The sequence below is a fragment of the Ranitomeya variabilis genome, chromosome 2 (genome assembly GCF_051348905.1).
Source record: "Ranitomeya variabilis isolate aRanVar5 chromosome 2, aRanVar5.hap1, whole genome shotgun sequence".
Classification (NCBI taxonomy): domain Eukaryota; kingdom Metazoa; phylum Chordata; class Amphibia; order Anura; family Dendrobatidae; genus Ranitomeya; species Ranitomeya variabilis.
The window spans coordinates 216,477,701-216,490,424 of record NC_135233.1 but is presented as its reverse complement, the minus strand read 5'-3'; the positions used below and the strand labels follow the sequence as shown (position 1 = coordinate 216,490,424).

At 45.0% G+C, this 12,724-nt stretch overlaps 1 protein-coding gene across 3 annotated transcripts in view; it reads right to left on the bottom strand.

Annotated features, from left to right (window-relative positions):
- Positions 1-12,261, bottom strand: part of MVB12B (multivesicular body subunit 12B) — a 165,910-nt gene extending 153,649 nt beyond the window's left edge. The window contains exon 1 of one of the 3 annotated variants that reach the window (XM_077283634.1): positions 12,190-12,261. The gene's annotated coding sequence lies outside the window, so the exon portion shown is untranslated. Of the gene's footprint in view, positions 1-349; positions 386-12,189 lie in introns of those variants that run through there. The other 2 variants (XM_077283633.1, XM_077283631.1) reach the window with 2 other exon arrangements.
- Between the last annotated feature and the right edge of the window lie 463 nt (positions 12,262-12,724).

Below are 12,724 nucleotides of genomic sequence, written 5' to 3'. Positions count from 1 at the left end.
CGGGATAAGCAAAGTTTTAGAGGGGAGGGAGACAACTTTAAAAAGTGGCTAAACCCACTAAAGGGGCACAAAATTACTACAGAAAAGTGGTGAAACGACTATGATGATACAAGGACCTATCAAATATTAGACATAATTTATAAACATACTTACATTTGTTTTTCCTGCCTACCTAGTGTGTGTGAGTTCTCTGTATGCACTTTACCCATGTTATCCTACGTGACCTATGAAGTAGTTGAGTTTCTCCAAGGGCTGTAGGACATATCAGCTCTCGGAGAGTTTCAGGAGTCTTTGTGTGTTTTGGAGTCAGTGAGATCCCCATGGTAAACGATATGCACGATTACAATACCTTGTGTCTCCTCTGTCCCGGTCTCTTCTGCACTGACTGCACTGCCCCGCTCCCTGCTCATTTATAGACCCACAGTCATTGTCAGTAATGGCCTATGTGATGTCACCGTCTCTATGATATCATTCACTGGGCTAATGTGATCCGTGCCAAGCATGTAAAGACAGACGGTGTCAAGCTTTCACCCATAACGGTCCTGTCTTATGTCCAAGTAGGAAAGAACTAAAGCAAAGTCATCAATGGTTTTTATACAGGTTCGCATTACGATTTGGTGAGAAAGCCCAAGGTCACCGGGGAGATGTAATGCGGTCTCTCTGGATGAGAAGTAGTTAATGGTGTCCAATCTTCTAGGCCGAACAGCAGGAAATCTCTCCCAGCTATTATAGGGCCATCTGTGGGGGCTGGGGCTTGTGTGAGAGATGCTATTCATGCCACAGACTACGCACCCTGAGGCTCAATCCTCCATTGTTCCAAGTCAGCAATGACTCTAGCATCACAACAAAGCTTGTTGCCTCTTACCAAAGACCCTCAGCATCTCTTCATAATCCCTAAATAACCTTCAATCCCCCTAAAACATAGTTATCACACCAAGTTTTAATTATTGAATTGATAGACTTTGTTAAAATTGTTTTTTTTTTAAGTTTTCTATTTCCCATGTCACTTGTATATGGAGCTGGTGGGAAAAGTTGCTGTTGACCCAGGCTTCCTTCACTACCATATTCCTCAGACCTAGACTGCAATCACATTGATCCTCGTCCTACGGTAAACAATCCAATTTTGACATTTTATAAGACCTGCTATCTGCATTTTGTGGGACTAGTGTGGGAAAACTGTATTCGGACTACTCATGATACGACGCATGGGGCTAAGATTTGTGTTGGATCTCCATTGTACATGGTGGCTATAGCACCACTGTGCATGAGTAAGTCAAATGGACCGCAATAAAGGACCCCAGCATTTGCCGCTGGTGAAGATCAGCAGTGTTGAAGAAAAGTTAGAAAAATCATCTCTTCCACTTGTAAATGAATAAATCTTTATTTTGGATACATTAAAAAAGTATTCCCATACAGTAGAAAAAACTCATGTGTTTCTGGCTCTAAGTTACTCTTTAGAATCATGGAAAAGACTTATAAAAGACAGAAGACCAATCATATGGGAACATCAATAATGATGGACAATATGTGGGTGCATAATAGAACCAAAAGCAAGACAGCAACACAAAAAATGACAATATGCACCTGACAGAAAAAAAAATATTTTTTTCTCCTTCCTTTTTCTCCTCCCTTTTTCTCTTCCATTTTCTCCGCCTTTTTTCTCCTCTACTTTTTCTCCTCCCTTTTTGTTCTTTTTTATCCTTCCTTTTTCTCCTCCCTTTTTCTCATTCCTTTTTCTCGTGCTTTTTCTTCTCCCTTTTTCTCTTCACTTTTTTTTGTCCTCCTTTTTCTCATTCCTTTTCTCGTGCTTTTTATTTTCCCTTTTTCCTCTCACTTTTTTGTCCTCCCTTTTTCTCTTCTGCTTTTTTCCTCCCTTTTTCCTGTTTCATTTTTTGTCCTCCCTTTTACTCCACCCTTTTTCTCTTTCCCTGTCTCTTCCCTTTTCCCCGTACTTTTTTGTCCTACATTTTTTGTCCTCCCTTTTTCTCCACCCTTTTTCTCTTTCCCTGTCTCCTCCCTTTTCCCGTGCTTTTTTCTCCTCCCTTTTTGTCATACCTTCTTTTCTACCTCCCTTTTTCTCCTCCTTTTTTCCTCCTTTATTCATAATTATTAGCAAACATTAATTCAATGTATGAAAAAGACATAATTTTTGAAGTTCATACCATGTGGATATTTAGTGTTCAGGTTCAAAATCCCAAACACTTCCCTAGCGTGAAGTTGCCAGTTACATTGCAGAGGGTCCCAGTATTTGAACTCTCGGTGATTTGTCCTGGCATTATTTGGTGGGAATAACCTTTTAAAATCAATATACATGTTGTCTAACCAGTGCAGTCGTGTGAGATATGAGAACAGATGGTGACATTGGTTGCGCAACAGCAAGTTTCAGACAAAACCAAAAACATCTGTGAGACTTGTCGATGCAGAAAACATTTGGGATCTGCAATTTGGCTGTATCACAAATCTCTTGGCAATCCTTAAATGGTGATGTCGCATTGAGGCATTGCAATCCTCATGTGGCCATATATCTCTGAACTTATAGTAAGTTCTCATGAAGTGCGACTTTCCTAGTATTGTGCGTTGCAAAATCTGCAGGGCATGAATGAAGCCCAGACCAGACTCTAGACCTACAGATTACTTGCGTCACTTACGAAGATCTATTCACATAAACAATCCGAGACTGGATAGAAAACCATATATGTAGCTCTGTATTGCCCTGATCACTAAAAAAGACCCACCATCTGTGATCTCCACCAGTGTGGCTAAAATATCAGCTATACAAATCATGACAGCGCCGCACAATGACGCCATGTTAATTATCATTGCGGCTCTGGACACTTGTAGGATTTCCCATGATTATTCCCAAAAGACTCATGACCATAACGCTGCTTCATTGTCGTGATGGGATCAGGCTTCAGCTGCAGCCTAGTAGGGGACAACGTGGGATCTGATGAATGGTCCCATTCATAAAAAGGCACTGTAATAAATTTTCCCTTAGACTTTTATTGACCACACATGGTCAGTTAATCACTTTCGCACGATCTGATGAAGAAACAATCCATGTATGGAGAGATATCAAACACGATATCAATAGCTTTTGGTTTTACACGATCAGCTCACATGATTGTTCCCCAATGTTCCTGCAAAGTTTCTCCAAAGGTCATGTACCCAAATACATAAGTAAAGTTTGGATAACTTCTCACAAATATCTCTAAGAAAAAATAATAAAGAACATATGTAGTTTAGGGTTTTTCTTTGCTCCCCTCGGTTCAGCAGCTGACACAAACTCAGTGCACTGAATACAAATGAGTGTAAGGCGTCTCATTTACATGGTTCTCAATGTCTTCCTTAAATAAGCAAAACTGTCTCAGATAAAGCATCATGCAAATAAGGGATGTCTGCTTTGTTGTTTGCTTTCAGTACAGTGTCGCTTTGTCCCCCTTTTATGCACAGAGGACAGAGAATCAGCTTTCCATGCCATATACACTAAAAAGAGTATAAACAAAATATGTAAAAAAATAAATAAAATACTGACAAGTCAGGAACTTCAACAGGAAATTCTATTATACATTTTATTTTTTAATTTTATTGATTTTTCTTTTTCAATATTACATATTGGCATAACTTGAGTCCTATGGGCCTTGGTGCAGAATTGGATCTGGGTCCACACATGCATGTTGGTCAGGTGTCCAGGCTCCTGTAATAATGTCTCCCATCCAGGGATCCCATCTAATAATAATGACCCCCATCCATGGGCCCCATTCAGTAATAATGTCCCCTGTTTATGCCCACATCAAGTAATAATGTCCCCCATATATGCCCCATTCGAGTAATAATTTCCCCCGTTTACGCCCCATTCGAGTAATAATGTCCCCCGTCCAGACCCCCATCCAGTAATAATAAACCCCATCCAACACCCCCATCCAGTAATAATGTTCCTTGTAAAGGACCCCATCCAGTAATAATGTCCATTGTCTAGGCTCCCTTCCAGTAATAATGATATCCGTCCAGGCTCCCCTTCAGTAATTATAACCCATATCCAGGACCTCATCCAGTAATAATGTCCTTTGTCCAAGCTCTCATCCAGTAATAATGTCCCCTGTGCTGGCCCCCATCCAGTAATATGATCCCCGTCCGGGCCCCCTTCAGTAGTAATAGCCCTTATCCAGGGCCCCCATGCAGTAATAATGACCTCCGTCCAGGGCCCCCATACACTAATAATGTCCCCCGTCCAGGCCCCCATCTAGTAATAATGTCCACTGTCCAGGTCCCCATCCAGTAACAATGATCCCTTTCCAGGCCCCACCCTTCAGTAATAATAACCCCCATCCAGGGCCCCCATGCAGTAATAATGACACCGGACAAGGGACCCCATCCTGTAATAATGACCCCTGTCCAATGTCCCCATCCATTCATAATGATCCCCATCTGGGCCCCCCTCCAGTAATAATAACCCCATCCAGGACCCCATCCACTAATAACGTCACCTGTACAGGCCCCTATCCAGTAATAATGATCCCCTTCCAGGCCCCCCTCCAATAATAATAACCCTCATCCAGGGCCCCCATGCAGTAATAATGATCCCCATCCAGGCCCCCATCTAGTAATAATGACCCCTGTCCAGGGCCTCCATCCAGTAATAATGTCCCCTGTTAAGGCCCCCATCCAGTAATAATAACCCTTATCTAGGGCCCCCTCCAGTAATAATAACCCTTATCTAGGGCCCCATTCAGTAATAATGACCTAAGTCCAGGGTCCCCATACACTAATAATGTCCCCCATGCAGTAATAATGACCCAAGTCAAGGCCTCCATCTACTAATAATGACCCTATCCAGGGCCTCCATCCAGTAATAATGACCCCTGTCCAGTGACCACCTCCAATAATAATGTTCCCTGTCTATGCTCCATCCAGTAATAATGTCCCCTGTTATGGACCTGGTGGTTAGGAGCACCCGAAGTGACCTGATGGTTAAAACAGAAAACCTGGGACAAGCTCTGAGGAGGTGGTAACTCTACTGACCGCAATCCCTAATCCTATCACACACACTAGAAATAGCCGTGGAGCGTACCTAACTCTCCCTGGACGCCTCTTCACAGCCTAAGAGCTAACTACCCCTAAAGATAGAAATAGCAGCCTACCTTGCCTCAGAGAAATTCCCCAAAGTAAAGGTAGCCCCCCACAAATAATAACTCTGAGTTAAGAGGGAAGTGACAAACACAGGAATGAAACAGATTTTAGCAAAGGAGGCCGAATCTTCTCTAGATAGACAGAGGATAGGAAAGGGAACTATGCAGTCAGTAAAAAAAACTACAAAAACCACGCAGAGTGTGCAAAAAGACCTCCACACCGACTCACGGTGTGGTGGTGCAGCTCTGCACCCCCAGAGCTTCCAGCTAGCAAGGAAATATCATAATAGCAGGCTGGACTGAAACCTAGCATGTACTGAAAAATATATTCAAAAACCAATGAACAGCAAATGACTAGCAAGGACTTAGCTTCTGCTGGAGTAGACAGGTCATCTGAGAAATCCAAGACAGATCTGAACCAGTACTGAGACATTGACAGCTGGCATGAACTAACGACCTGGGCAGAGTTAAATAGGGAAGCCAGAAGCAGCAATAAACGAGGGCAGCTGAGAAAGCCAACCTCAAAGATCAGCAGTTCCACTCAAAGCCACCAGAGGGTGCCCAAGGACAGAACTCACCAAAGTACCATTCACGACCACAGGAGGGAGCCCGAGAACGGAATTCACAACAGTACCCCGCCTTGAGGAGGGGTCACCGAACCCTCACCAGAGCCCCCAGGCCGATCAGGACGAGCCAAATGAAAGGCAATTTAGGCAAGGGTACCAAATGGACCATCTTAGAAAACCGATCACAAACCACCCAGATGACAGACATCCTTTGAGAGACAGGAAGATCAGAAATAAAATCCATGGAAATATGTGTCCAGGGCCTCTTCGGGACAGGCAAAGGCAAAAGCAACCCACTGGCACGAGAACAGCAAGGTTTGGCCCGAGCACAAGTCCCACAGGACTGCACAAAAGAACGCACATCCCGTGACAAAGAAGGCCACCAAAAGGACCTGGCAACCAAATCTCTGGTACCAAAAATCCCAGGATGACCAGCTAACACCGAACAATGAACCTCAGAAATAACCCTACTAGTCCATCTATCAGGGACAAACAGTTTCTCCACTGGGCAGTGGTCAGGTCTATCAGCCTGAAACTCCTGCAGCACCCGCCGCAAATCAGGGGAGATGGCAGACAAAATCACCCCCTCTTTAAGAATACCAGCTGGCTGAGGGACTCCCGGAGAATCAGGCAAAAAACTCCTAGAAAGGGCATCAGCCTTCACATTCTTAGATCCCGGAAGGTATGAGACCACAAAATCGAAACGGGAGAAAAACAGTGACCATCGAGCCTGTCTAGGGTTCAACCGCTTGGCGGACTCGAGGTAAGTCAGATTCTTGTGATCAGTCAGGACCACCACGCGATGTTTGGCTCCCTCAAGCCAATGTCGCCACTCCTCAAATGCCCACTTCATAGCCAACAACTTCCGATTGCCGACATCATAATTACGCTCGGCAGGCGAAAACTTTCTAGAAAAGAAAGCACACGGCATCATCAAGGAGCCATCAGAACTTCTCTGAGACAAAACAGCCCCTGCCCCAATCTCAGAAGCCTCGGCCTGAAAAGGGAGCAAAACATCTGGCTGACGCAACACAGGGGCCGAAGTAAAACGACGTTTAAGCTCCTGAAAGGCCTCAACGGCCGCAGGGGACCAATTCACCACATCAGCGCCTTTCATCGTCAAATCAGTCAAAGGCTTAACCACACTAGAAAAATTAGCGCTGAAGTGACGGTAAAAATTAGCAAAGCCCAGGAACTTCTGAAGACTCTTCACAGATGTAGGTTGAGTCCAGTCATAAATGGCCTGAACTTTAACAGGATCCATCTCGATAGTAGAAGGGGAAAAAATGAAGCCCAAAAAGGAAACCTTCTGAACTCCAAAGAGGCATTTAGAGCCCTTCACAAACAATGCATTAGCACGAAGGACCTGGAACACCATCCTGACCTGCCTTACATGAGACTCCCAATCATCCGAAAAGACCAAAATATCATCCAAATATACGATCATGAACCTATCCAGATACTTCCGGAAGATGTCGTGCATAAAGGACTGAAACACAGATGGAGCATTAGAAAGCCCGAATGGCATCACCAGGTACTCAAAATGGCCCTCGGGCGTATTAAATGCTGTTTTCCATTCATCGCCGTTTAATACGCACAAGATTATACGCCACTCGAAGGTCAATCTTGGTAAACCAACTAGCCCCCTTAATCCGAGCAAACAAATCAGACAACAGAGGCAAAGGGTACTGAATTTTGACCGTGAATTTATTGAGAAGGCGATAATCTATACAGGGTCTGAGAGAGCCATCCTTCTTGGCCACAAAAAAGAACCCTGCTCCCAACGGCGACGAAGACGGGCGAATATGCCCTTTCTCCAAGGACTCCTTTGCATAACTCCGCATAGCGGCATGTTCTGGCACAGATAAATTGAACAGTCGGCCCTTAGGGAACTTACTACCAGGAATCAAATTAATAGCGCAATCACAGTCCCTATGAGGAGGTAGGGCACTGGACTTGGGCTCATCAAATACATCCTGGTAATCCGACAAAAACTCAGGGACTTCAGAAGGAGTGGAAGAAGAAATTGACATCAAAGGAACATCACCATGTATCCCTTGACAACCCCAACTAGACACAGACATTGATTTCCAATCCAGTACTGGATTATGAACCTGTAACCATGGCAAACCCAACACGACAACATCATGCAAATTATGCAACACCAAAAAGCGAATATTTTCCTGATGTGCGGGAGCCATGTACATGGTCAGCTGAGTCCAGTACTGAGGTTTATTCTTGGCCAATGGCGTAGCATCAATTCCCCTTAAGGGAATAGGACTCTGCAAAGGCTCCAAGGAAAAACCACAGCGCCTGGCAAACTCCAAGTCCATCAAGTTCAGGGCAGCGCCCGAATCCACAAATGCCATAACAGAGTAGGACGACAGTGAGCAAATCAGAGTAACAGAAAAGAGAAATTTAGGCTGCAAAGTACTAATGGTGACAGACCTAGCGAACCTCTTAGTGCGCTTAGGACAATCAGAGATAGCATGAGAGGAGTCACCACAGTAAAAACACAGCCCATTCTGACGTCTGTGTTCTTGCCGTTCAGCTCTGGTCAAAGTCCTATCACATTGCATAGGCTCAGGCCTCCGCTCAGAGGACACCGCCAAATGGTGCACAACTTTGCGCTCGCGCAAACGCCGATCAATCTGAATGGCCAAAGACATTGACTCATTCAGACCAGCAGGCGTGGGGAACCCCACCATAACATCCTTAAGGGCTTCAGAAAGACCCTTTCTGAAAATTGCTGCCAGGGCACACTCATTCCATTGAGTAAGCACAGACCACTTTCTAAACTTCTGGCAATATACTTCTGCCTCATCCTGACCCTGACATAGAGTCAGCAAGATCTTTTCTGCCTGATCCACAGAATTAGGTTCGTCATACAGCAATCCAAGCGCTAGAAAAAATGCATCCACATTAAGCAATGCAGGATTTCCTGGCTCAAGGGAGAATGCCCAGTCTTGCGGGTCACCACGCAACAAAGAAATAATAATCTTTACTTGCTGAATGGGATCACCAGAGGAGCGGAGTTTCAGAGCAAGAAACAGTCTGCAATTATTTTTGAAATTCAAAAATTTAGATCTATCCCCAGAAAACAAATCAGGAATTGGAATTCTAGGCTCTAACATCGGATTCTGAACTACATAATCTTGAATACTCTGTACCCTAGCAGTGAGTTGATCCACACAAGAGGACAAACCTTGAATATCCATATCTACACCTGAGTCCTGAACCACCCAGAGGTTAAGGGGAAAAGAAAGACAAAACAAACTGCAAAGAAAAAAAAATTGACTCAGAACTTCTCTTATCCCTCTTTTGAGATGCATTAACACTTTGCTGGCCAGCTGTACTATTATGGACCTGGTGGTTAGGAGCACCCGAAGTGACCTGATGGTTAAAACAGAAAACCTGGGACAAGCTCTGAGGAGGTGGTAACTCTACTGACTGACAGAGGATAGGAAAGGGAACTATGCGGTCAGTATAAAAAACTACAAAAACCACGCAGAGTGTGCAAAAAGACCTCCACACCGACTCACGGTGTGGAGGTGCAGCTCTGCACCCCCAGAGCTTCCAGCTAGCAAGGAAATATCATAATAGCAGGCTAGACTGAAACATAGCATGTACTGAAAAATATATTCAAAAACCAATGAACAGCAAATGACTAGCAAGGACGTAGCTTCTGCTGGAGTAGACAGGTCATCTGAGAAATCCAAGAGAGATCTGAACCAGTACTGAGACATTGACAGCTGGCATGAACTAACGACCTGGGCAGAGTTAAATAGGGAAGCCAGCAGCAGCAATAAACGAGGGCAGCTGAGAAAGCCAACCTCAAAGATCAGCAGTTCCACTCAAAGCCACCAGAGGGTGCCCAAGGACAGAACTCACCAAAGTACCATTCACGACCACAGGAGGGAGCCCGAGAACGGAATTCACAACAGTCCCCTGTCCAGGCCCCAATCCAATAATAATGACCCACATCCAGGCCCCCATATAGTAATAATGACCCCTGTCCAACACCCCATCTAGCAATAATGACCACCGTCCAGGTCCCCAATCCAAAAATAATGTCCCTTGTCCATGCCCTCATCCAGTAATAATGTTGCCCATCCAGGCCCCCGTCCAGCGATAATGGCCCCATGTTACGGCTGCGACCGCAGACATGGCCGAGCCGACGCCTCCATATCGCCAGACATGACAACGTGGGGTGAGCGTCCCTAGTGGGAACAGAATGTGGACCCACTGGACCACATAGAGTTACCTGGACCTACCCAGACTAGGGAAGGGCAGGGAGCAGGGTCTGTGGCAGCTGAGCATGTGGACAAGATGGCGATATGCAGAAATAGATTACACCGCACAACTTCAGGTATGAAGAAACAAAGTTTACGTAAATGAAAACACAGTACATAACAAAAACATAATGATGTCAGGATCCCGATTCCACACATCAGAGTAGGGTACACGTCTCAGGAGGATAACAGACGAAGGCAGGAGGACATCACGGGTTGATGAAGTCCAGGGTAATCTGGCACGGGCATACTAGGACGGCCTCACTCTCAGGCCTCAGGCGCAGCACAGGCTCAGCAGGAGAACATCAGACACCGACCTCGGACGGACTTCAGATGATGGCAGGGGTCAACATGGGTTGATTCAGTCCAGGTTCATCTGGCACGGGCTTACTAGGACGGCCTCTCTCAGGCCTCAGGCTAGCACAGGCTCAGCAGGAGAACATCAAACATCGATCCCAGAAGGACGTCGTCACAGTGTGGACCCCGGGGAACCGGAGGAACATCGGGTCACAGGCTAGACATCAGGACATTAAGACACGGACTGGACATCAGGACATCAAGACACGGACTGGACATCAGGACACAGGCTGGACATCAGGACACAGGCTGGACATCAGGACACAGGCTGGATATCAGGACATCAGGACACAAGCAGGACATCGGAACATCAGGAATACCGGATAGATATCTGGGACACTGGCGTGGCAGCCAGGATCATCGGCTGGGACACTGGCGTGGCAGCCCAGGGCATCAGTTACATCAGGACATCTGCCACAGGAAGGACATCAGGACACAGGCAGGGCATCAGGAATACCGGATAGACATCTGGGACACTGGCGAGGCAGCCCAGGTCATCGGCTGGGACACAGATGGCACAAGACCAGCTAGCGGCGGTCACCAGGTTCCTAGCTACGGCCGTCAGGCTTCGAGCATTGGACCTAGAAAGGAACTCAAGCGCAGGGCTGCCACTAGAAATTTCGGGGCCCCATACTGGCAACCTTTTCGGGGCCCCCTTTAGACTCCGCCCAGGCTCCACCCCAGCCCCGCCCTCAACCCTCGAACTGTCTACAGCACCACCGCTGACTCTTGGAAAAACTACACTTCTCACCAATCACACATTAACAATTCCCATCACCAGATCACACACATAGCCAGCAGATTTTGTTTTGGCCAAAAGGTTTTTTTAATCTGCCACGATGACAAGGTAAACTCTTTTGGCCGGGCCCTACTCTACTCTAACTTATTAAACATTTGTTAAAATATGCAATACAATTTAGGTATATTTTTATTTATTTTTCAATTTTTCAAATGACCAATAATTCCACATACAAGGGACAAATAACACAACACCATGACCAGACACCACATTATCACCACATAGTGACCTATAATACTATCTACAAGGAATAAATACTGCCACACCATGTGCAGACCACATATTACCACCACAGTGACCGAACAATATCGCATACAAGGGACAAATACCAAAGCAGAATGTACAGACCACATATTACCACCACATGGTGACCAACTACATACAAGGAACAAATACCAACACAACATGACCAGACCACATATTACCACCACACGGTGACCGTATAATAGCACGTACAAGGAACAAATTTTCACCACACCATGACCAGACCACATATTACCACCAAATAGTGAGTGGTGACCAAATAATAGCACATACAAGGAACAAATACCGCCACACCATGGCCGGACAACATATTACCACCACATTGTGACTGAATAGTACAATACTGATCATTAATAAAAAAAAATACTATCACCATAAGTGCTATTATACATAGGAGATCTTTACTTAGTATGCAGTGTCTGTGTACAGGTAATACAGTGGTCACCGATGCCATTATACACAGGAGCTCTATATATAGTGTCAGTGTACAGGTAATACAGGGATCACCAGTGACATTATACACAGGAGCTCTATATATAGTGTCAGTGTACATGTAATACAGTGATCACTAGTGACAGTATACACAGGAGCTCTGTATATAGTGTATAGTGTACAGATAATATAGTGATCACCAGTGACATTATACACAGCAGCTCTGTATACAGTATACAGTGTATGGTGTCAGTGTATAGGTAATACAGGGATCACTAGTGACATGATACACAGGAGCTCTGTATACAGTATATAGCGTATGGTGTCAGTGTACAGGTAACATACTGACTCACCAGTGATGTCTCTAGCTGAAGTCCTTCATCTTTGCGTTTCTTTTTAATCCAGCGCAGACCGCCATCACTTCTTTCAGCCAGGACTCGTCTCTGCATAAAATAACACAGTTATCTAGAGCACCGCTTTCAGAGCATATTCCCCACTTTTTTCCTTTCTTCTACACTACCCATCTGAATACAGACATTCACCCACCATTAATATATACTGTAATTGGTTATTATGCAACCCACCATTCCAAATATAAATTATAATACGCCACTGAGCCCCTTCTAGCTATACATAGCCACTTTCCCCATTTAATATATAAATTAATTAGCACCTGTACTCTTTCTCCCAATTTATTTCCAGTCACTTTATCCTCAACGATCCCACTATGCGCCTCCCGCTCTAACCCTAACTCCGATTCATTATAGTTACATGCCCCTTCTGCCTCAATTCATTGTCATGTCTTCTCTCTCTCCCACCCTCTATTCATTATCAACTGCTCTTCCCCACCCTCAAAATTCATTATTTGCTCTCCCTACCTTCAATACA